This window comes from Cololabis saira, unplaced genomic scaffold (assembly GCF_033807715.1).
Source record: "Cololabis saira isolate AMF1-May2022 unplaced genomic scaffold, fColSai1.1 scf042, whole genome shotgun sequence".
NCBI lineage: Eukaryota > Metazoa > Chordata > Actinopteri > Beloniformes > Belonidae > Cololabis > Cololabis saira.
Window position 1 is genome coordinate 177501 of NW_026906206.1, and position 23474 is coordinate 200974.

Sequence of the window (23474 nt, forward strand, 5' to 3'; positions counted from 1 at the left end):
CATGTGCAAAACACTTTAGGACGTGAGCTGTCGCTGTTACCACGTTGAAATATGTGTGGGTAGATTAATCGAGAGCGTTCTCTGCTGGTTGAAAAAGCTTACAGCACCTGGTATTCCCAAGCGGTCTCCCATCCAAGTACTAACCAGGCCCGACCCTGCTTAGCTTCCGAGATCAGACGAGATCGGGCGCATCCAGGCTGGTATGGCCGTAAGCAGAAGCTGCAGCTTGAAATACCTCTTATATGGAGTTGAAGATAAGTCATAGAATATAAGTCATTGATTTGTTGGTTTTATTTGTTGGAGTTAAAGTGCCTTAACCATGTGCAAAACACTTTAGGACGTGAGCTGTCGCTGTTACCACGTTGAAATATGTGTAGGTAGATTAAGCGAGAGCGCTCTCTGCTGGTTGAAAAAGCTTACAGCACCTGGTATTCCCAGGCGGTCTCCCATCCAAGTACTAACCAGGCCCGACCCTGCTTAGCTTCCGAGATCAGACAAGATCCGGCGCATCCAGGCTGGTATGGCCGTAAGCTGAAGCTGCAGCTTGAAATACCTCTTATATGGAGTTGAAGATAAGTCATATAATATAAGTCATGATTTGTTGGTGATAATAATTTAGAAGCGCTTATTTGTTGGAGTTAAAGTGCCTTAACCATGTGCAAAACACTTTAGGACGTGAGCTGTCGCTGTTACCACGTTGAAATTTGTGTGGGTAGATTAAGCGAGAGCGCTCTCTGCTGGTTGAAAAAGCTTACAGCACCTGGTATTCCCAGGCGGTCTCCCATCCAAGTACTAACCAGGCCCGACCCTGCTTAGCTTCCGAGATCAGACGAGATCGGGCGCATCCAGGCTGGTATGGCCGTAAGCAGAAGCTGCAGCTTGAAATACCTCTTATATGGAGTTGAAGATAAGTCATAGAATATAAGTCATTGATTTGTTGTTTTTATTTGTTGGAGTTAAAGTGCCTTAACCATGTGCAAAACACTTTAGGACGTGAGCTGTCGCTGTTACCACGTTGAAATATGTGTGGGTAGATTAAGCGAGAGCGCTCTCTGCTGGTTGAAAAAGCTTACAGCACCTGGTATTCCCAGGCGGTCTCCCATCCAAGTACTAACCAGGCCCGACCCTGCTTAGCTTCCGAGATCAGACGAGATCGGGCGCATCCAGGCTGGTATGGCCGTAAGCTGAAGCTGCAGCTTGAAATACCTCTTATATGGAGTTGAAGATAAGTCATATAATATAAGTCATTGATTTGTTGGTGATAATAATTTAGAAACGCTTATTTGTTGGAGTTAAAGTGCCTTAACCATGTTCAAAACACTTTAGGACGTGAGCTGTCGCTGTTACCACGTTGAAATTGTGTGGGTAGATTAAGCGAGAGCGCTCTCTGCTGGTTGAAAAAGCTTACAGCACCTGGTATTCCCAGGCGGTCTCCCATCCAAGTACTAACCAGGCCCGACCAGGCTTAGCTTCTGAGATCAGACGAGATCGGGCGCATCCAGGCTGGTATGGCCGTAAGCAGAAGCTGCAGCTTGAAATACCTCTTATATGGAGTTGAAGATAAGTCATAGAATATAAGTCATTGATTTGTTGGTTTTATTTGTTGGAGTTAAAGTGCCTTAACCATGTGCAAAACACTTTAGGACGTGAGCTGTCGCTCTTACCACGTTGAAATATGTGTGGGTAGATTAAGCGAGAGCGCTCTCTGCTGGTTGAAAAAGCTTACAGCACCTGGTATTCCCAGGCGGTCTCCCATCCAAGTACTAACCAGGCCCGACCCTGCTTAGCTTCCGAGATCAGACGAGATCGGGCGCATCCAGGCTGGTATGGCCGTAAGCTGAAGCTGCAGCTTGAAATACTTCTTATATGGAGTTGAAGATAAGTCATAGAATATAAGTCATTGATTTGTTGGTTTTATTTGTTGGAGTTAAAGTGCCTTAACCATGTGCAAAACACTTTAGGACGTGAGCTGTCGCTGTTACCACGTTGAAATATGTGTGGTTAGATTAAGCGAGAGCGCTCTCTGCTGGTTGAAAAAGCTTACAGCACCTGGTATTCCCAGGCGGTCTCCCATCCAAGTACTAACCGGGCCAGACCCTGATTAGCTTCCGAGATCAGACGAGATCGGGCGCATCCAGGCTGGTATGGCCGTAAGCTGAAGCTGCTGCTTGAAATACCTCTTATATGGAGTTGAAGATAAGTCATACAAAAAAGTCATTGATTTGTTGGTGATAATAATTTAGAAGCGCATATTTGTTGGAGTTAAAGTGCCTTAACCATGTGCAAAACACTTTAGGACGTGAGCTGTCGCTGTTACCACGTTGAAATATGTGTGGGTAGATTAAGCGAGAGCGCTCTCTGCTGGTTGAAAAAGCTTACAGCACCTGGTATTCCCAGGCGGTCTCCCATCCAAGTACTAACCAGGCCCGACCCTGCTTAGCTACCGAGATCAGACGAGATCGGGCGCATCCAGGCTGGTATGGCCGTAAGCAGAAGCTGCAGCTTGAAATACCTCTTATATGGAGTTGAAGATAAGTCATAGAATATAAGTCATTGATTTGTTGGTTTTATTTGTTGGAGTTAAAGTGCCTTAACCATGTGCAAAACACTTTAGGACGTGAGCTGTCACTGTTACCACGTTGAAATATGTGTGGGTAGATTAAGCGAGAGCGCTCTCTGCTGGTTGAAAATGCTTACAGCACCTGGTATTCCCAGGCGGTCTCCCATCCAAGTACTAACCAGGCCCGACCCTGCTTAGCTTCCGAGATCAGACGCGATCGGGCGCATCCAGGCTGGTATGGCCGTAAGCTGAAGCTGCAGCTTGAAATACCTCTTATATGGAGTTGAAGATAAGTCATATAATATAAGTCATTGATTTGTTGGTGATAATAATTTAGAAGCGCTTATTTGTTGGAGTTAAAGTGCCTTAACCATGTGAAAAACACTTTTGGACGTGAGCTGTCGCTGTTACCACGTTGAAATATGTGTGGGTAGATTAAGCGAGAGCGCTCTCTGCTGGTTGAAAATGCTTACAGCACCTGGTATTCCCAGGCGGTCTCCCATCCAAGTACTAACCAGGCCCGACCCTGCTTAGCTTCCGAGATCAGACGAGATCGGGCTCATCCAGGCTGGTATGGCCGTAAGCAGAAGCTGCAGCTTGAAATACCTCTTATATGGAGTTGAAGATAAGTCATAGAATATAAGTCATTGATTTGTTGGTTTTATTTGTTGGAGTTAAAGTGCCTTAACCATGTGCAAAACTCTTTAGGACGTGAGCTGTCGCTGTTACCACGTTGAAATATGTGTGGGTAGATTAAGCGAGAGCGTTCTCTGCTGGTTGAAAAAGTTTACAGCACCTGGTATTCCCAGGCGGTCTCCCATCTAAGTACTAACCAGGCCCGACCCTGCTTAGCTTCCGAGATCAGACGAGATCGGGCGCATCCAGGCTGGTATGGCCGTAAGCAGAAGCTGCAGCTTGAAATACCTCTGATATGGAGTTGAAGATAAGTCATACAAAAAAGTCATTGATTTGTTGGTGATAATAATTTAGAAGCGCATATTTGTTGGAGTTAAAGTGCCTTAACCATGTGCAAAACACTTTAGGACGTGAGCTGTCGCTGTTACCACGTTGAAATATGTGTGGGTAGATTAAGCGAGAGCGCTCTCTGCTGGTTGAAAAAGCTTACAGCACCTGGTATTCCCAGGCGGTCTCCCATCCAAGTACTAACCAGGCCCGACCCTGCTTAGCTACCGAGATCAGACGAGATCGGGCGCATCCAGGCTGGTATGGCCGTAAGCAGAAGCTGCAGCTTGAAATACCTCTTATATGGAGTTGAAGATAAGTCATAGAATATAAGTCATTGATTTGTTGGTTTTATTTGTTGGAGTTAAAGTGCCTTAACCATGTGCAAAACACTTCAGGACGTGAGCTGTCACTGTTACCACGTTGAAATATGTGTGGGTAGATTAAGCGAGAGCGCTCTCTGCTGGTTGAAAATGCTTACAGCACCTGGTATTCCCAGGCGGTCTCCCATCCAAGTACTAACCAGGCCCGACCCTGCTTAGCTTCCGAGATCAGACGAGATCGGGCGCATCCAGGCTGGTATGGCCGTAAGCAGAAGCTGCTGCTTGAAATACCTCTTATATGGAGTTGAAGATAAGTCATATAATATAAGTCATTGATTTGTTGGTGATAATAATTTAGAAGCGCTTATTTGTTGGAGTTAAAGTGCCTTAACCATGTGAAAAACACTTTTGGACGTGAGCTGTCGCTGTTACCACGTTGAAATATGTGTGGGTAGATTAAGCGAGAGCACTCTCTGCTGGTTGAAAAAGCTTACAACACCTGGTATTCCCAGGCGGTCCGCCATCCAAGTACTAAGCAGGCCCGACCCTGCTTAGCTTCCGAGATCAGACAAGATCGGGCGCATCCAGGCTGGTATGGCCGTAAGCAGATGCTCCAGCTTGAAATACCTCTTATATGGAGTTGAAGATAAGTCATATAATATAAGTCATTGATTTGTTGGTGTTAATAATTTAGAAGCGCTTATTTGTTGGAGTTAAAGTGCCTTAACCATGTGCTAAACACTTTAGGACGTGAGCTGTCGCTGTTACCACGTTGAAATATATGTGGGTAGATTAAGCGAGAGCGTTCTCTGCAGGTTGAAAATGCTTACAGCACCTGGTATTCCCAGGCGGTCTCCCATCCAAGTACTAACCAGGCCTGACCCTGCTTATCTTCCGAGATCAGACGAGATCGGGCGCATCCAGGCTGGTATGGCCGTAAGCTGAAGCTGCAGCTTGAAATACCTCTTATATGGAGTTGAAGATAAGTCATAGAATATAAGTCATAGATTTGTTGGTTTTATTTGTTGGAGTTAAAGTGCCTTAACCATGTGCAAAACACTTTAGGGCGTGAGCTGTCGCTGTTACCACGTTGAAATATGTGTGGGTAGATTAAGCGAGAGCGCTCTCTGCTGGTTGAAAAAGCTAACAGCACCGTGTATTCCCAGGCGGTCTCCCATCCATGTACTAACAAGGCCCGACCCTGCTTAGCTTCCGAGATCAGATGAGATTGGGCGCATCCAGGCTGGCATGGCCGTAAGCAGAAGCTCCTGCTGGAAATACCTCTTATATGGAGTTGAAGATAAGTCATAGAATATAAGTCATTGATTTGTTGGTTTTATTTGTTGGAGTTAAAGTGCCTTAACCATGTGCAAAACACTTTAGGACGTGAGCTGTCGCTGTTACCACGTTGAAATATGTGTGGGTAGATTAAGCGAGAGCGTTCTCTGCTGGTTGAAAAAGCTTACAGCACCTGGTATTCCCAGGCGGTCTCCCATCCAAGTACTAACCAGGCCCGACCCTGCTTAGCTTCCGAGATCAGACGAGATCGGGCGCATCCAGGCTGGTATGGCCGTAAGCAGAATCTGCTGCTTGAAATACCTCTTATATGGAGTTGAAGATAAGTCATAGAATATAAGTCATTGATTTGTTGGTTTTATTTGTTGGAGTTAAAGTGCCTTAACCATGTGCAAAACACTTTAGGACGTGAGCTGTCGCTGTTACCACGTTTAAATATGTGTGGGTAGATTAAGCGAGAGCGCTCTCTGCTGGTTGAAAAAGCTTACAGCACCTGATATTCCCAGGCGGTCTCCCATCCAAGTACTAACCAGGCCCGACCCTGCTTAGCTTACAAGATCAGACGAGATCGGGCGCATCCAGGCTGGTATGGCCGTAAGCTGAAGCTGCAGCTTGAAATACCTCTTATATGGAGTTGAAGATAAGTCATATAATATAAGTCATTGATTTGTTGGTGATAATAATTTAGAAGCGCTTATTTGTTGGAGTTAAAGTGCCTTAACCATGTGCAAAACACTTTAGGACGTGAGCTGTCGCTGTTACCACGTTGAAATATGTGTGGGTAGATTAAGCGAGAGCGCTCTCTGTTGGTTGAAAAAGCTTACAGTACCTGGTATTCCCAGGCGGTCTCCCATCCAAGTACTAACTAGGCCCGACCCTTCTTAGCTTCCGAGATCAGACGAGATCGGGCGCATCCAGGCTGGTATGGCCGTAAGCAGAAGCTGCAGCTTGAAATACCTCTTATATGGAGTTGAAGATAAGTCATAGAATATAAGTCATTGATTTGTTGGTTTTATTTGTTGGAGTTAAAGTGCCTTAACCATGTGCAAAACACTTTAGGACGTGAGCTGTCGCTGTTACCACGTTGAAATATGTGTGGGTAGATTAAGCGAGGGCGCTCTCTGCTGGTTGAAAATGCTTACAGCACCTGGTATTCCCAGGCGGTCTCCCATCCAAGTACTAACCAGGCCCGACCCTGCTTAGCTTCCGAGATCAGACGAGATCGGGCGCATCCAGGCTGGTATGGCCGTAAGCAGAATCTGCTGCTTGAAATACCTCTTATATGGAATTGAAGATAAGTCATACAATATAAGTCATTGATTTGTTGGTTTTATTTGTTGGAGTTAAAGTGCCTTAACCATGTGCAAAACACTTTAGGACGTGAGCTGTCGCTGTTACCACGTTGAAATATGTGTGGGTAGATTAAGCGAGGGCGCTCTCTGCTGGTTGAAAATGCTTACAGCACCTGGTATTCCCAGGCGGTCTCCCATCCAAGTACTAACCAGGCCCGACCCTGCTTAGCTTCCGAGATCAGACGAGATCGGGCGCATCCAGGCTGGTATGGCCGTAAGCAGAATCTGCTGCTTGAAATACCTCTTATATGGAGTTGAAGATAAGTCATATAATATAAGTCATTGATTTGTTGGTGATATTAATTTAGAAGCGCTTATTTGTTGGAGTTAAAGTGCCTTAACCATGTGCAAAACACATTAGGACGTGAGCTGTCGCTGTTACCACGTTGAAATTTGTGTGGGTAGATTAAGCGAGAGCGCTCTCTGCTGGTTGAAAAAGCTTGCAGCACCTGGTATTCCCAGGTGGTCTCCCATCCAAGTACTAACCATGCCCGACCCTGCTTAGCTTCCGAGATCAGACGAGATCGGGCGCATCCAGGCTGGTATGGCCGTAAGCAGAAGCTGCAGCTTGAAATACCTCTTATATGGAGTTGAAGATAAGTCATAGAATATAAGTCATTGATTTGTTGGTTTTATTTGTTGGAGTTAAAGTGCCTTAACCATGTGCAAAACACTTTAGGACGTGAGCTGTCGCTGTTACCACGTTGAAATATGTGTGGGTAGATTAAGCGAGAGCGCTCTCTGCTGGTTGAAAAAGCTTACAGCACCTGGTATTCCCAGGCGGTCTCCCATCCAAGTACTAACCAGGCCCGACCCTGCTTAGCTTCCGAGATCAGACGAGATTTTTTTTTTTGTCTTTTATTGTGAAAATATATTTTACATTTAAAAAATATACTTTTGTTTACATTTTGCTTTGAAAACAAATATTTTCATCATACCGTATAACAACAATTGGGTCTCTTTTTCCCATCAAAGAAAGAAAAAACAAAATATTACATTCGAGCTCCCAAAATAAAAACCTCCATGATTACACAGTCATGTTTAAAGAACAAAACATCACCCATTTAGCAAAATTAACACACAGAAAATTCCTATCAACTGCACACAGTTCTCACTCTACGAGCTCCTAATCACCATGTACTCCTAGCTATTTACAATCCCACTTAATCACATACATGACACCGCCAACAACCGCACAACCCCTTCACCATTTCCATATAATTCTTTTATCCCTGTCCAGGGACAGAAGATTACCATTTTCCACAAAAGACCGTTCAAATTTCTCGTCTCCATGAATTAAACGAAATGTAATTTGATTTTTCACTATATTTTGGAATATGGGCCAAATTTCAACAACTCTTTGTTCGAAGTGTGCTATGTTCCTGCGTGTCTTTATAGCCCATCGGGCATGGCTTAATAGGAATTTACATAAGGCTACATTCTTCACCTTACTGTGTTCCCATTCCCCAAACAAAAGAAAAAACTCCCACGAATCCCTCCCGTCCCACACCATTCCCAATTTATCGACCAAACATTTTTTCAACGCGCCCAGAAAACCGGTCAGCTCAGGACACACGTCATACATGTGTAGCAGAGTCTCCGGGAATAAACCGCAGATATCACAATCCCTACTAACCTCCCTGTCGAATTGGTGCAAAATCACTTTTGTAAATATTTTATTGTGTCTTATTTTGAAGTCGTTATCCTCAGCCTCAATGCTGTTTCCCTTCAATTTCCACCTTTCCCAAATTTTCCTCCCCTCTTTCTGTGGAAAGATCTTGCCCCAGTAAGACAGGGAGGCTGGTTTTTGCGTGACATTTATCACAGCTGTGTGTATGTGTGTGTGTGTGTGTGTGGTTTGGTGAGTCCAATAATGAAATGAGTCTCTCAAATCAACTACATAAACTCCTTTCTCCAATTTTCTGACGTTTTCAATAGCTTGCCTTGAAAAATCAGAAGGTAAATCAATGTTATGACAGAAATCCGCTTTTTGGCATTTTCTCAGCGAGAAACGGTCATTTTGTACCTGAAACACTGTAAGTGGTTTGGTGAGTCCAATAATGAAATGAGTCCCTCAAATCTACTACATAGACTCCTTTATCCAATTTTCTGAGGTTTTCAATAGCTTGCCTTAAAAAATCAGAAGGTAAATCAATGTTATGACAGAAATCCGCTTTTTGGCATTTTCTCAGCGAGAAACAGTCATTTTGTAACTGAAACACTGTAAGTGGTTTGGTGAGTCCAATAATGAAATGAGTCCCTCATATCAACTACATAGACGCCTTTCTCCAATTTTCTGACGTTTTCAATAGCTTGCCTTAAAAAATAAGAAGGTAAAACAATGTTATTACAGAAATCCGCTTTTTGGCATTTTCTCAGCGAGAAACGGTCATTTTGTACCTGAAACACTGTAAGTGGTTTGGTGAGTCCAATAATGAAATGAGTCTCTCAAATTAACTACATAGACTCCTTTCTCCAATTTTCTGCCGTTTTCAATAGCTTGCCTTGAAAAATCAGAAGGTAAATCAATGTTATGACAGAAATCCGCTTTTTGGCATTTTCTCAGCGAGAAACAGTCATTTTGTACCTGAAACACTGTAAGTGGTTTGGTGAGTCCAATAATGAAATGAGTCTCTCAAATCAACTACATAGACTCCTTTTTCCAATTTTCTAACGTTTTCAATAGCTTGCCTTAAAAAATCAGAAGGTAAAACAATGTTATTACAGAAATCCGCTTTTTGGCATTTTCTCAGCGAGAAACGGTCATTTTGTACCTGAAACACTGTAAGTGGTTTGGTGAGTCCAATAATGAAGTGAGTCCCTCAAATCAACTACATAGACTCCTTTCTCCAATTTTCTGACGTTTTCAATAGCTTGCCTTAAAAAAATCAGAAGGTAAATCAATGTAATGACAGAAATCCGCTTTTTGGCATTTTCTCAGCGAGAAACAGTCATTTTGTACCTGAAACACTGTAAGTGGTTTGGTGAGTCCAATAATGAAATGAGTCTCTCAAATCAACTACATAGATTCCTTTTTCCAATTTTCTAACGTTTTCAATAGCTTTGCCTTAAAAAATCAGAAGGTAAAACAATGTTATTACAGAAATCCGCTTTTTGGCATTTTCTCAGCGAGAAACGGTCATTTTGTACCTGAAACACTGTAAGTGGTTTGGTGAGTCCAATAATGAAATGAGTCCCTAAAATCAACTACATAGACTCCTTTCTCCAATTTTCTGACGTTTTCAATAGCTTGCCTTGAAAAATCAGAAGGTAAATCAATGTTATGACAGAAATCCGCTTTTTGGCATTTTCTCAGCGAGAAACAGTCATTTTGTACCTGAAACACTGTAAGTGGTTTGGTGAGTCCAATAATGAAATGAGTCTCTCAAATCAACTACATAGACTCATTTCTCCAATTTTCTGACGTTTTCAATAGCTTGCCTTGAAAAATCAGAAGGTAAATCAATGTTATGACAGAAATCCGCTTTTTGGCATTTTCTCAGCGAGAAACAGTCATTTTGTACCTGAAACACTGTAAGTGGTTTGGTGAGTCCAATAATGAAATGAGTCGCTCAAATCAACTACATAGACACCTTTCTCCAATTTTCTAACGTTTTCAATAGCTTGCCTTAAAAAATCAGAAGGTAAATCAATGTTATGACAGAAATCCGCTTTTTGGCATTTTCTCAGCGAGAAACGGTCATTTTGTACCTGAAACACTGTAAGTGGTTTGGTGAGTCCAATAATGAAATGAGTCCCTCAAATCAACTACATAGACTCCTTTCTCCAATTTTCTGACGTTTTCAATAGCTTGCTTTAAAAAATCAGAAGGTAAATCAATGTTATGACAGAAATCTGCTTTTTTGCATTTTCTCAGCGAGAAACAGTCATTTTGTACCTGAAACACTGTAAGTGGTTTGGTGAGTCCAATAATGAAATGAGTCTCTCAAATCAACTACATAGACTCCTTTTTCCAATTTTCTAAGTTTTCAATAGCTTGCCTTAAAAAATCAGAAGGTAAAACAATGTTATGACAGAAATCCGCTTTTTGGCATTTTCTCAGCGAGAAACAGTCATTTTGTACCTGAAACACTGTAAGTGGTTTGGTGAGTCCAATAATGAAATGAGTCGCTCAAATCAACTACATAGACTCCTTTCTCCAATTTTCTGACGTTTTCAATAGCTTGCCTTAAAAAATTAGAAGGTAAATCAATGTTATGACAGAAATCCGCTTTTTTGCATTTTCTCAGCGAGAAACAGTCATTTTGTACCTGAAACACTGTAAGTGGTTTGGTGAGTCCAATAATGAAATGAGTCTCTCAAATCAACTACATAGACTCCTTTTTCCAATTTTCTAACGTTTTCGATAGCTTGCCTTAAAAAATCAGAAGGTAAAACAATGTTATTACAGAAATCCGTTTTTTGGCATTTTCTCAGCGAGAAACGGTCATTTTGTACCTGAAACACTGTAAGTGGTTTGGTGAGTCCAATAATGAAATGAGTCCCTCAAATCAACTACATAGACTCCTTTCTCCAATTTTCTGACGTTTTCAATAGCTTGCCTTGAAAAATCAGAAGGTAAATCAATGTTATGACAGAAATCCGCTTTTTTGCATTTTCTCAGCGAGAAACAGTCATTTTGTACCTGAAACACTGTAAGTGGTTTGGTGAGTCCAATAATGAAATGAGTCGCTCAAATCAACTACATAGACTCCTTTCTCCAATTTTCTGACGTTTTCAATAGCTTGCCTTAAAAAATCAGAAGGTAGGATTCTTAATAGGACTAGCTGTTAATATCCCTAAAATATATCAGCACGATAACTCCTATCGGACATGACTGTGGGGTGGAGTTTGGACAGGATCGCGGGGCACCACCAAATCTACACGTCATCAGTTGTGTGCCTTGTCTTCATCAGGTGTTTCGGCCTCTTAACACAATACACCCTCTTCCAAGGTTGGCCTGCCACAGGCTGATCAGACCTGGGTGTGTGTCATATGGTGGCACCCCGTGGTCATCAAACAGCCCATGTTGCATCCCTCCGTTTCAGCCACAGCCAGTGACTGCTCCGTTCGGCTGCTTTGGCAAGTTATTTTATTGCCTTCCGCTGGGCCTGTCCTCTGATCCCAACTTCCTTCAGGAGCCGTGTGGTGGACCTGGCTACAAAGCCTCGGCAGCCAACCTCCACTGGCCACACCTTTACGTTCCATCCCCGCGCCTCAGCATCAGCTGCTAGGTTAGCATAACGCAGCCTTTTTCTTTCGAATGCTTCGTCGATGTTATCCTCCCACGGGACAGTCAGCTCCACAATGAAGACACGCCGGCAGGACTTGGACCAGAGGACCAAATCTGGGCGCAGGTTGGTTGCTGCGATTTCTGGCGGGAAAGTGAGCCTCTGGCTGAGGTCTACCCTCATTTCCCAATCCCGGGCTGTGTCCAGTGGGCCTGAGTTTGGAGGTGATGGCTTGGTTCTCCGTTTCTCCCCTTGTCGGACGAATGTTGTCTTCCGTGGGAGGGTGGTCTGGGTTTTGAAAGGCATGGCGTTGATGGTGACCCTCTTGTCCTCAAGTTCGGCAGCCAAGCCCTTCAACACTTGGTTATGGCGCCAGGTGTATCTTCCTTGAGTCAGGCTGGTCTTGCAACCCACCAGGATGTGTTTGAGGGTTGCTGGGGCTGCACACTGCAGGCAGGCTGGGTCCTCTCCATACCAGAGATGTAGGTTGGTTGGAGAGGGCAGGACATCATAAGTGGCTCTGATGATGAAGCTGAGCCTATTAGCCTCCATGCTCCACATCTCATTCCACGTGATTTTCCTCCTCTCCATACCCTCCCACCTCATCCAGCGTCCTTGCTGGGCTTGGGAGACTGCCTTGGCACACCTGGCTGCCTCCTCCTGGTTGCGCACCTCCTCAACCACCATGTGTCGCCGTTCAGACGGAGTAGCCTTTTGCCAAGCGGGTGTTGTTGCTTCCAGGCCAAGACCCCCTCTGCCATGTTGGACTCGTCCCTCTATATCCCGGTGTCTGAGGGTGGTCTTTGCCACTGCTACTGCTGCAGATGGTTTCCATTTCATCCCTGTTGCCAGGTTTGGAGCCGCATCTCTGACGCATGGGTCCCGGGATTCTGTAAGAGTCATTTCCACCCTTGTTTTGGCACATTTGTACTCCTCCACCAGGCTTGAGATTGGAAGGGAGAGCGCTCCATTGCCATACAGGCCTATGCTGGAAAGGCATCTCGGCAGTCCAAGCCACTTCCTCACTTGGGCATTCACCAGTCTCTCAAGCCGATTGACATGAGATAAGGTGACCTCATAGATGGAAATTGGCCACATGAGGCGAGGTAGCAGCCCAAACTTAAAGCACCATAGCTTCAATTTTCCAGGGAGAGCAGTGTTGTTAATCTGCTTGAGGCCGCTGATTGTATCCTGCCTGAGTTGTTCCACCTGCTCAGAGTCTTTAAGTTCTGCGCTATACCATCGGCCAAGGCTTTTGATAGGCTTCTCCAGAACTGTTGGGATTGGCTGGTCGTCCACATAGAACCTTGCATTGGTGAGCTTACCTTTGACAATGGAGATGCTACGGGATTTGCTGGGTTTAATCTCCATTCGTGCCCATTTGATGTTTCCCCGGAGTTTCTCCAGCAGACGTTTGGTACATGCGACCGTTGTTGTTATTGTCGTCATGTCGTCCATGTACGCCCTGATTGGGGGAGGACGGAGCCCGCTCTCAATCGTTCTCCTCCAACCACCCATCGTGATGCACGAATAAGTAGCTCCATTGCCATTGTAAACACCAGTGGCGAGATGGTGCAGCCCGCCATAATGCCTATCTCAAGGTGCTGCCAGGCAGTTGTACTATCCTGTGCTGTAACACAGAATTGGAGATCCTGGAAGTAGGCTTTGACTAGACTTGTGATGCCCTCTGGCACTTGAAAGAAGTTGAACGCTGTCCACAAGATCTCATGAGGCACTGACCCGAAGGCATTGGCAAGATCTAAAAACACCACATGCAGGTCTTTCTTCTCCTTCTTGGCCATCTGTACTTGGTGCCAGATGACATTTGTGTGTTCCAAGCAACCTGAGAACCCAATTATCCCTGCCTTTTGCACTGAGGTGTCAACAAAGTTGTTCGCCAGCAGGAATGCTGAGAGCCTACGGGCCACGACACTGAAGAAAATCTTTCCTTCCACATTGAGAAGGCTGATCTGGCGAAACTGCTCGATGGTTGAGGAATTCTTCTCTTTGGGAATCAGGATCCCTCCTGCCCGTCGCCATGCCTTTGGTATCATTCCTTTTTCCCATGCCACTTTCATAAGCTTCCAGAGGTATTTCAAGACGCCTGGCGTGTTCTTATACACCCTGTATGGAATGCCGTTGGGCCCCGGGGCTGAAGCTGTTCTTGCCCGTTTTACTGTGCTCTCAACTTCGCTCCATGTGGGGGGCCTTGTTTCCATCTGGTGCTCAGGTGGTTGGATGGGTGGCATATCCTCCGGAATGCTGGCTGGCACATGCCTCTGTTTGTCGGAGTAGGTCTTCCGAAGATGTTCTTCCAGTTCTCTTATGGGTACTTTGAGGGTCCCAGATTTCTCCCTGACAAAGAGGTCCTTAACAAATTTATAGGGATGTCTGTAGAAGGCAGTCCTCGTTCGCTCTCTCTTCTTATGTTGCCTTCTCAGGCATTCTGCTCTTCGCAGTGCTGCCAGACGCTGCTTGATGTCGCCCTGTAGTGCCCCAAGGCCTTTCCTTTCCACTTCCGTGGCCTTCTTCCATTGTTTCCTCAGGCACCTCCTTTCTTTCACGAGTCTCTGAATCTCTTGTTGTCTCCTGGACTTGAGATGAGCAGATGGTTCCTTCTGTGTCTGCAAGTTCTCACGTTTCACACCAAATCTCTCTGCTCCATAGCTATAAATGGTCTCTCCGATCTTGTCCAGTTTTTTCTCCACACCCCCTTTCAGACCTTCTAAAAGGTGGACGAGGTCTGTGTCTGTGGTTTCCCACTCCTTTTTCTGACAGGATTTAGGTCACAAGATTTGAGGTTTTCGTCCAGTCAGCCTCCGCTCTACTGCTGTCTGTGGCTGGATGGGCTCTGGGCTGATGTTCATAAATGGATCTGTGCTTGATTGAGCTTCGTCTGGGGTTCTGATACCCTGTGGACTGTGGTGAATATCCTGCCACTGGGCTTCACTCGACTGATTTGCCCTACCTCTAAGGAAGTAATGGTCAATGCGAGGCCCCTTGCTAAGCTCTCTCAGACACTTGAAACAATGTTATTACAGAAATCCGCTTTTTGGCAGTTTCTCAGCGAGAAACAGTCATTTTGAACCTGAAACACTGTAAGTGGTTTGGTGAGTCCAATAATGAAATGAGTCTCTCAAATCAACTACATAGACTCCTTTCTCCAATTTTCTAACGTTTTCAATAGCTTGCCTTAAAAAATCAGAAGGTAAATCAATGTTATGACAGAAATCCGCTTTTTGGCAATTTCTCAGCGAGAAACAGTCATTTTGTACCTGAAACACTGTAAGTGGTTTGGTGAGTCCAATAATGAAATGAGTCTCTCAAATCAACTACATAGACTCCTTTCTCCAATTTTCTGACGTTTTCAATAGCTCGCCTTGAAAAATCAGAAGGTAAATCAATGTTATGACAGAAATCCGCTTTTTGGCAGTTTCTCAGCGAGAAACAGTCATTTTGTACCTGAAACATTGTAAGTGGTTTGGTGAGTCCAATAATGAAATGAGTCTCTCAAATCAACTACATAGACTCCTTTCTCCAATTTTCTGACGTTTTCAATAGCTTGCCTTAAAAAATCAGAAGGTAAAACAATGTTATTACAGAAATCCGCTTTTTGGCATTTTCTCAGTGAGAAACGGTCATTTTGTACCTGAAACACTGTAAGTGGTTTGCTGAGTCCAATAATGAAATGAGTCCCTCAAATCAACTACATAGACTCCTTTCTCCAATTTTCTGACGTTTTCAATAGCTTGCCTTAAAAAATCAGAAGGTAAATCAATGTTATGACAGAAATCCGCTTTTTGGCATTTTCTCAGCGAGAAACAGTCATTTTGTACCTGAAACACTGTAAGTGGTTTGGTAAGTCCAATAATGAAATGAGTCTCTCAAATCAACTACATAGACTCCTTTTTCCAATTTTCTAACGTTTTCAATAGCTTGCCTTAAAAAATCAGAAGGTAAAACAATGTTATTACAGAAATCCGCTTTTTGGCAGTTTCTCAGCGAGAAACAGTCATTTTGTACCTGAAACACTGTAAGTGGTTTGGTGAGTCCAATAATGAAATGAGTCGCTCAAATCAACTACATAGACACCTTTCTCCAATGTTCTAACGTTTTCAATAGCTTGCCTTAAAAAATCAGAAGGTAAATCAATGTTATGACAGAAATCCGCTTTTTGGCATTTTCTCAGCGAGAAACGGTCATTTTGTACCTGAAACACTGTAAGTGGTTTGGTGAGTCCAATAATGAAATGAGTCCCTCAAATCAACTACATAGACTCCTTTCTCCAATTTTCTGACGTTTTCAATAGCTTGCCTTAAAAAATCAGAAGGTAAATCAATGTTATGACAGAAATCCGCTTTTTTGCATTTTCTCAGCGAGAAACAGTCATTTTGTACCTGAAACACTGTAAGTGGTTTGGTGAGTCCAATAATGAAATGAGTCTCTCAAATCAACTACATAGACTCCTTTTTCCAATTTTCTAACGTTTTCGATAGCTTGCCTTAAAAAATCAGAAGGTAAAACAATGTTATTACAGAAATCCGTTTTTTGGCATTTTCTCAGCGAGAAACGGTCATTTTGTACCTGAAACACTGTAAGTGGTTTGGTGAGTCCAATAATGAAATGAGTCCCTCAAATCAACTACATAGACTCCTTTCTCCAATTTTCTGACGTTTTCAATAGCTTGCCTTAAAAAATCAGAAGGTAAATCAATGTTATGACAGAAATCCGCTTTTTGGCATTTTCTCAGCGAGAAACAGTCATTTTGTACCTGAAACACTGTAAGTGGTTTGGTCAGTCCAATAATGAAATGAGTCTCTCAAATCAACAACATAGACTCCTTTCTCCAATTTTCTGATGTTTTCAATAGCTTGCCTTAAAAAATCAGAAGGTAAATCAATGTTATGACAGAAATCTGCTATTTGGCAATTTCTCAGCGAGAAACAGTCATTTTGTACCTGAAACACTGTAAGTGGTTTGGTGAGTCCAATAATGAAATGAGTCGCTCAAATCAACTACATAGACTCCTTTCTCCAATTTTCTGACGTTTTCAATAGCTTGCCTTAAAAAATCAGAAGGTAAAACAATGTTATTACAGAAATCCGCTTTTTGGCATTTTCTCAGCGAGAAACAGTCATTTTGTACCTGAAACACTGTAAGTGGTTTGGTGAGTCCAATAATGAAATGAGTCCCTCAAATCAACTACATAGACTCCTTTCTCCAATTTTCTGACGTTTTCAATAGCTTGCCTTAAAAAATCAGAAGGTAAATCAATGTTATGACAGAAATCCGCTTTTTGGCATTTTCTCAGCGAGAAACGGTCATTTTGTACCTGAAACACTGTAAGTGGTTTGGTGAGTCCAATAATGAAATGAGTCCCTCAAATCAACTACATAGACTCCTTTCTCCAATTTTCTGACGTTTTCAATAGCTTGCCTTAAAAAATCAGAAGGTAAATCAATGTTATGACAGAAATCCGCTTTTTTGCATTTTCTCAGCGAGAAACGGTCATTTTGTACCTGAAACACTGTAAGTGGTTTGGTGAGTCCAATAATGAAATGAGTCTCTCAAATCAACAACATAGACTCCTTTCTCCAATTTTCTGATGTTTTCAATAGCTTGCCTTAAAAAATCAGAAGGTAAATCAATGTTATGACAGAAATCTGCTATTTGGCAATTTCTCAGCGAGAAACAGTCATTTTGTACCTGAAACACTGTAAGTGGTTTGGTTAGTCCAATAATGAAATGAGGCTCTCAAATCAACTACATAGACTCCTTTCTCCAATTTTCTAACGTTTTCAATAGCTTGCCTTAAAAAATCAGAAGGTAAATCAATGTTATTACAGAAATCCGCTTTTTGGCATTTTCTCAGCGAGAAACAGTCATTTTGTACCTGAAACACTGTAAGTGGTTTGGTGAGTCCAATAATGAAATGAGTCGCTCAAATCAACTACATAGACACCTTTCTCCAATTTTCTAACGTTTTCAATAGCTTGCCTTAAAAAATCAGAAGGTAAATCAATGTTATGACAGAAATCCGCTTTTTGGCATTTTCTCAGCGAGAAACGGTCATTTTGTACCTGAAACACTGTAAGTGGTTTGGTGAGTCCAATAATGAAATGAGTCCCTCAAATCAACTACATAGACTCCTTTCTCCAATTTTCTGACGTTTTCAATAGCTTGCCTTAAAAAATCAGAAGGTAAATCAATGTTATGACAGAAATCCGCTTTTTGGCATTTTCTCAGCGAGAAACAGTCATTTTGTACCTGAAACACTGTAAGTGGTTTGGTGAGTCCAATAATGAAATGAGTCTCTCAAATCAACAACATAGACTCCTTTCTCCAATTTTCTGACGTTTTCAATAGCTTGCCTTAAAAAATCAGAAGGTAAATCAATGTTATGACAGAAATCCGCTATTTGGCAATTTCTCAGCGAGAAACAGTCATTTTGTACCTGAAACACTGTAAGTGGTTTGGTGAGTCCAATAATGAAATGAGTCCCTCAAATCAACTACATAGACTCCTTTCTCCAATTTTCTGACGTTTTCAATAGCTTGCCTTAAAAAATCAGAAGGTAAATCAATGTTATGACAGAAATCCGCTTTTTGGCATTTTCTCAGCGAGAAACAGTCATTTTGTACCTGAAACACTGTAAGTGGTTTGGTGAGTCCAATAATGAAATGAGTCTCTCAAATCAACTACATAGACTCCTTTTTCCAATTTTCTAACGTTTTCAATAGCTTGCCTTAAAAAATCAGAAGGTAAAACAATGTTATTACAGAAATCCGCTTTTTGGCATTTTCTCAGCGAGAAACGGTCATTTTGTACCTGAAACACTGTAAGTGGTTTGGTGAGTCCAATAATGAAATGAGTCTCTCAAATCAACTACATAGACTCCTTTCTCCAATTTTCTGACGTTTTCAATAGCTTGCCTTGAAAAATCAGAAGGTAAATCAATGTTATGACAGAAATCCGCTTTTTGGCATTTTCCCAGCGAGAAACAGTCATTTTGTACCTGAAACACTGTAAGTGGTTTGGTGAGTCCAATAATGAAATGAGTCTCTCAAATCAACTACATAGACTCCTTTCTCCAATTTTCTAACGTTTTCAATAGCTTGCCTTAAAAAATCAGAAGGTAAAACAATGTTATTACAGAAATCCGCTTTTTGGCAGTTTCTCAGCGAGAAACGGTCATTTTGTACCTGAAACACTGTAAGTGGTTTGGTGAGTCCAATAATGAAATGAGTCGCTCAAATCAACTACATAGACTCCTTTCTCCAATTTTCTGACGTTTTCAATAGCTTGCCTTAAAAAATCAGAAGGTAAAACAATGTTATTACAGAAATCCGCTTTTTGGCATTTTCTCAGCGAGAAACAGTCATTTTGTACCTGAAACACTGTAAGTGGTTTGGTAAGTCCAATAATGAAATGAGTCTCTCAAATCAACTACATAGACTCCTTTTTCCAATTTTCTAACGTTTTCAATAGCTTGCCTTAAAAAATCAGAAGGTAAAACAATGTTATTACAGAAATCCGTTTTTTGGCATTTTCTCAGCGAGAAACGGTCATTTTGTACCTGAAACACTGTAAGTGGTTTGGTGAGTCCAATAATGAAATGAGTCCCTCAAATCAACTACATAGACTCCTTTCTCCAATTTTCTGACGTTTTCAATAGCTTGCCTTAAAAAATCAGAAGGTAAAACAATGTTATTACAGAAATCCGCTTTTTGGCATTTTCTCAGGGAGAAAGTCATTTTGTACCTGAAACACTGTAAGTGGTTTGGTGAGTCCAATAATGAAATGAGTCTCTCAAATCAACTACATAGACTCCTTTCTCCAATTTTCTGACGTTTTCAATAGCTTGCCTTAAAAAATCAGAAGGTAAATCAATGTTATGACAGAAATCCGCTTTTTGGCATTTTCTCAGCGAGAAACAGTCATTTTGTACCTGAAACACTGTAAGTGGTTTGGTGAGTCCAATAATGAAATGAGTCTCTCAAATCAACAACATAGACTCCTTTCTCCAATTTTCTGACGTTTTCAATAGCTTGCCTTAAAAAATCAGAAGGTAAATCAATGTTATGACAGAAATCCGCTATTTGGCAATTTCTCAGCGAGAAACAGTCATTTTGTACCTGAAACACTAAGTGGTTTGGTTAGTCCAATAATGAAATGAGGCTCTCAAATCAACTACATAGACTCCTTTCTCCAATTTTCTAACGTTTTCAATAGCTTGCCTTAAAAAATCAGAAGGTAAATCAATGTTATGACAGAAATCCGCTTTTTGGCATTTTCTCAGCGAGAAACAGTCATTTTGTACCTGAAACACTGTAAGTGGTTTGGTGAGTCCAATAATGAAATGAGTCTCTCAAATCAAACTACATAGACTCCTTTCTCCAATTTTCTGACGTTTTCAATAGCTTGCCTTAAAAAATCAGAAGGTAAATCAATGTTATGACAGAAATCCGCTTTTTGGCAGTTTCTCAGCGAGAAACAGTCATTTTGTACATGAAACACTGTAAGTGGTTTGGTGAGTCCAATAATGAAATGAGTCTCTCAAATCAACTACATAGACTCCTTTCTCCAATTTTCTGACGTTTTCAATAGCTTGCCTTGAAAAATCAGAAGGTAAATCAATGTTATGACAGAAATCCGCTTTTTGGCAGTTTCTCAGCGAGAAACAGTCATTTTGTAACTGAAACACTGTAAGTGGTTTGGTGAGTCCAATAATGAAATGAGTCCCTCAAATCAACTACATAGACTCCTTTCTCCAATTTTCTGACGTTTTCAATAGCTTGCCTTAAAAAATCAGAAGGTAAATCAATGTTATGACAGAAATCCACTTTTGGGCATTTTCTCAGCGAGAAACAGTCATTTTGTACCTGAAACACTGTAAGTGGTTTGGTGAGTCCAATAATGAAATGAGTCTCTCAAATCAAACTACATAGACTCTCTTCTCCAATTTTCTGACGTTTTCAATAGCTTGCCTTGAAAAATCAGAAGGTAAAACAATGTTATTACAGAAATCCGTTTTTTGGCATTTTCTCAGCGAGAAACGGTCATTTTGTACCTGAAACACTGTAAGTGGTTTGGTGAGTCCAATAATGAAATGAGTCCCTCAAATCAACTACATAGACTCCTTTCTCCAATTTTCTGACGTTTTCAATAGCTTGCCTTAAAAAATCAGGAGGTAAATCAATGTTATGACAGAAATCCGCTTTTTGGCATTTTCTCAGCGAGAAACAGTCATTTTGTACCTGAAACACTGTAAGTGGTTTGGTGAGTCCAATAATGAAATGAGTCTCTCAAATCAAACTACATAGACTCCTTTCTCCAATTTTCTGACGTTTTCAATAGCTTGCCTTAAAAAATCAGAAGGTAAATCAATGTTATGACAGAAATCCGCTTTTTGGCAGTTTCTCAGCGAGAAACAGTCATTTTGTACATGAAACACTGTAAGTGGTTTGGTGAGTCCAATAATGAAATGAGTCTCTCAAATCAACTACATAGACTCCTTTCTCCAATTTTCTGACGTTTTCAATAGCTTGCCTTGAAAAATCAGAAGGTAAATCAATGTTATGACAGAAATCCGCTTTTTGGCAGTTTCTCAGCGAGAAACAGTCATTTTGTAACTGAAACACTGTAAGTGGTTTGGTGAGTCCAATAATGAAATGAGTCCCTCAAATCAACTACATAGACTCCTTTCTCCAATTTTCTGACGTTTTCAATAGCTTGCCTTAAAAAATCAGAAGGTAAATCAATGTTATGACAGAAATCCGCTTTTGGGCATTTTCTCAGCGAGAAACAGTCATTTTGTACCTGAAACACTGTAAGTGGTTTGGTGAGTCCAATAATGAAATGAGTCTCTCAAATCAAACTACATAGACTCTCTTCTCCAATTTTCTGACGTTTTCAATAGCTTGCCTTGAAAAATCAGAAGGTAAAACAATGTTATTACAGAAATCCGCTTTTTGGCATTTTCTCAGCGAGAAACGGTCATTTTGTACCTGAAACACTGTAAGTGGTTTGGTGAGTCCAATAATGAAATGAGTCCCTCAAATCAACTACATAGACTCCTTTCTCCAATTTTCTGACGTTTTCAATAGCTTGCCTTAAAAAATCAGAAGGTAAATCAATGTTATGACAGAAATCCGCTTTTGGGCATTTTCTCAGCGAGAAACAGTCATTTTGTACCTGAAACACTGTAAGTGGTTTGGTGAGTCCAATAATGAAATGAGTCTCTAAAATCAAACTACATAGACTCTCTTCTCCAAGTTTCTGACGTTTTCAATAGCTTGCCTTAAAAAATCAGAAGGTAAATCAATGTTATGACAGAAATCCGCTTTTTGGCAGTTTCTCAGCGAGAAACAGTCATTTTGTACCTGAAACACTGTAAGTGGTTTGGTGAGTCCAATAATGAAATGAGTCTCTAAAATCAAACTACATAGACTCTCTTCTCCAAGTTTCTGACGTTTTCAATAGCTTGCCTTAAAAAATCAGAAGGTAAATCAATGTTATGACAGAAATCCGCTTTTTGGCATTTTCTCAGCGAGAAACAGTCATTTTGTACCTGAAACACTGTAAGTGGTTTGGTGAGTCCAATAATGAAATGAGTCTCTCAAATCAAACTACATAGACTCCTTTCTCCAATTTTCTGACGTTTTCAATAGCTTGCCTTAAAAAATCAGAAGGTAAATCAATGTTATGACAGAAATCCGCTTTTTGGCAGTTTCTCAGCGAGAAACAGTCATTTTGTACATGAAACACTGTAAGTGGTTTGGTGAGTCCAATAATGAAATGAGTCTCTCAAATCAACTACATAGACTCCTTTCTCCAATTTTCTGACGTTTTCAATAGCTTGCCTTGAAAAATCAGAAGGTAAATCAATGTTATGACAGAAATCCGCTTTTTGGCAGTTTCTCAGCGAGAAACAGTCATTTTGTAACTGAAACACTGTAAGTGGTTTGGTGAGTCCAATAATGAAATGAGTCCCTCAAATCAACTACATAGACTCCTTTCTCCAATTTTCTGACGTTTTCAATAGCTTGCCTTAAAAAATCAGAAGGTAAATCAATGTTATGACAGAAATCCGCTTTTGGGCATTTTCTCAGCGAGAAACAGTCATTTTGTACCTGAAACACTGTAAGTGGTTTGGTGAGTCCAATAATGAAATGAGTCTCTCAAATCAAACTACATAGACTCTCTTCTCCAATTTTCTGACGTTTTCAATAGCTTGCCTTGAAAAATCAGAAGGTAAAACAATGTTATTACAGAAATCCGCTTTTTGGCATTTTCTCAGCGAGAAACGGTCATTTTGTACCTGAAACACTGTAAGTGGTTTGGTGAGTCCAATAATGAAATGAGTCCCTCAAATCAACTACATAGACTCCTTTCTCCAATTTTCTGACGTTTTCAATAGCTTGCCTTAAAAAATCAGAAGGTAAATCAATGTTATGACAGAAATCCGCTTTTGGGCATTTTCTCAGCGAGAAACAGTCATTTTGTACCTGAAACACTGTAAGTGGTTTGGTGAGTCCAATAATGAAATGAGTCTCTAAAATCAAACTACATAGACTCTCTTCTCCAAGTTTCTGACGTTTTCAATAGCTTGCCTTAAAAAATCAGAAGGTAAATCAATGTTATGACAGAAATCCGCTTTTTGGCAGTTTCTCAGCGAGAAACAGTCATTTTGTACATGAAACACTGTAAGTGGTTTGGTGAGTCCAATAATGAAATGAGTCTCTCAAAT

General features: G+C 41.5%; 21 non-coding genes and 1 pseudogene across 21 annotated transcripts; all 22 read right to left on the reverse strand.

The window, feature by feature from the left end:
* Window positions 1–95: 95 nt before the first annotated feature.
* On the reverse strand, window positions 96–214 carry LOC133432073 (5S ribosomal RNA). Its single transcript, XR_009776388.1, has one exon. It is a non-coding gene; the product is annotated as a 5S ribosomal RNA (ribosomal RNA).
* A 199-nt stretch (window positions 215–413) lies between these two features.
* On the reverse strand, window positions 414–532 carry LOC133432326 (5S ribosomal RNA). Its single transcript, XR_009776634.1, has one exon. It is a non-coding gene; the product is annotated as a 5S ribosomal RNA (ribosomal RNA).
* Window positions 533–748: 216 nt separating this feature from the next.
* Window positions 749–867, reverse strand: LOC133432043 (5S ribosomal RNA). Its single transcript, XR_009776358.1, has one exon. It is a non-coding gene; the product is annotated as a 5S ribosomal RNA (ribosomal RNA).
* Window positions 868–1066: 199 nt separating this feature from the next.
* Window positions 1067–1185, reverse strand: LOC133432044 (5S ribosomal RNA). The gene has a single exon (XR_009776359.1). It is a non-coding gene; the product is annotated as a 5S ribosomal RNA (ribosomal RNA).
* A 216-nt stretch (window positions 1186–1401) lies between these two features.
* On the reverse strand, window positions 1402–1520 carry LOC133432391 (5S ribosomal RNA). The gene has a single exon (XR_009776695.1). It is a non-coding gene; the product is annotated as a 5S ribosomal RNA (ribosomal RNA).
* Window positions 1521–1719: 199 nt separating this feature from the next.
* On the reverse strand, window positions 1720–1838 carry LOC133432045 (5S ribosomal RNA). The gene has a single exon (XR_009776360.1). It is a non-coding gene; the product is annotated as a 5S ribosomal RNA (ribosomal RNA).
* A 199-nt stretch (window positions 1839–2037) lies between these two features.
* On the reverse strand, window positions 2038–2156 carry LOC133432341 (5S ribosomal RNA). The gene has a single exon (XR_009776648.1). It is a non-coding gene; the product is annotated as a 5S ribosomal RNA (ribosomal RNA).
* A 216-nt stretch (window positions 2157–2372) lies between these two features.
* LOC133432099 (5S ribosomal RNA) lies at window positions 2373–2491 on the reverse strand. Its single transcript, XR_009776413.1, has one exon. It is a non-coding gene; the product is annotated as a 5S ribosomal RNA (ribosomal RNA).
* A 199-nt stretch (window positions 2492–2690) lies between these two features.
* LOC133432130 (5S ribosomal RNA) lies at window positions 2691–2809 on the reverse strand. The gene has a single exon (XR_009776442.1). It is a non-coding gene; the product is annotated as a 5S ribosomal RNA (ribosomal RNA).
* Window positions 2810–3026: 217 nt separating this feature from the next.
* LOC133432225 (5S ribosomal RNA) lies at window positions 3027–3145 on the reverse strand. Its single transcript, XR_009776535.1, has one exon. It is a non-coding gene; the product is annotated as a 5S ribosomal RNA (ribosomal RNA).
* Window positions 3146–3344: 199 nt separating this feature from the next.
* Window positions 3345–3463, reverse strand: LOC133432182 (5S ribosomal RNA). Its single transcript, XR_009776493.1, has one exon. It is a non-coding gene; the product is annotated as a 5S ribosomal RNA (ribosomal RNA).
* A 216-nt stretch (window positions 3464–3679) lies between these two features.
* On the reverse strand, window positions 3680–3798 carry LOC133432100 (5S ribosomal RNA). Its single transcript, XR_009776414.1, has one exon. It is a non-coding gene; the product is annotated as a 5S ribosomal RNA (ribosomal RNA).
* Window positions 3799–3997: 199 nt separating this feature from the next.
* LOC133432062 (5S ribosomal RNA) lies at window positions 3998–4116 on the reverse strand. Its single transcript, XR_009776377.1, has one exon. It is a non-coding gene; the product is annotated as a 5S ribosomal RNA (ribosomal RNA).
* Window positions 4117–4333: 217 nt separating this feature from the next.
* On the reverse strand, window positions 4334–4452 carry LOC133432418 (5S ribosomal RNA). Its single transcript, XR_009776721.1, has one exon. It is a non-coding gene; the product is annotated as a 5S ribosomal RNA (ribosomal RNA).
* Window positions 4453–4669: 217 nt separating this feature from the next.
* Window positions 4670–4788, reverse strand: LOC133432289 (5S ribosomal RNA). Its single transcript, XR_009776597.1, has one exon. It is a non-coding gene; the product is annotated as a 5S ribosomal RNA (ribosomal RNA).
* Window positions 4789–4987: 199 nt separating this feature from the next.
* Window positions 4988–5106, reverse strand: LOC133432423 (5S ribosomal RNA; annotated as a pseudogene).
* Window positions 5107–5305: 199 nt separating this feature from the next.
* Window positions 5306–5424, reverse strand: LOC133432046 (5S ribosomal RNA). Its single transcript, XR_009776361.1, has one exon. It is a non-coding gene; the product is annotated as a 5S ribosomal RNA (ribosomal RNA).
* A 199-nt stretch (window positions 5425–5623) lies between these two features.
* Window positions 5624–5742, reverse strand: LOC133432357 (5S ribosomal RNA). Its single transcript, XR_009776662.1, has one exon. It is a non-coding gene; the product is annotated as a 5S ribosomal RNA (ribosomal RNA).
* A 217-nt stretch (window positions 5743–5959) lies between these two features.
* LOC133432372 (5S ribosomal RNA) lies at window positions 5960–6078 on the reverse strand. Its single transcript, XR_009776676.1, has one exon. It is a non-coding gene; the product is annotated as a 5S ribosomal RNA (ribosomal RNA).
* A 199-nt stretch (window positions 6079–6277) lies between these two features.
* LOC133432063 (5S ribosomal RNA) lies at window positions 6278–6396 on the reverse strand. Its single transcript, XR_009776378.1, has one exon. It is a non-coding gene; the product is annotated as a 5S ribosomal RNA (ribosomal RNA).
* Window positions 6397–6595: 199 nt separating this feature from the next.
* On the reverse strand, window positions 6596–6714 carry LOC133432065 (5S ribosomal RNA). The gene has a single exon (XR_009776380.1). It is a non-coding gene; the product is annotated as a 5S ribosomal RNA (ribosomal RNA).
* Window positions 6715–6931: 217 nt separating this feature from the next.
* On the reverse strand, window positions 6932–7050 carry LOC133432312 (5S ribosomal RNA). The gene has a single exon (XR_009776620.1). It is a non-coding gene; the product is annotated as a 5S ribosomal RNA (ribosomal RNA).
* Window positions 7051–23474: the final 16424 nt, after the last annotated feature.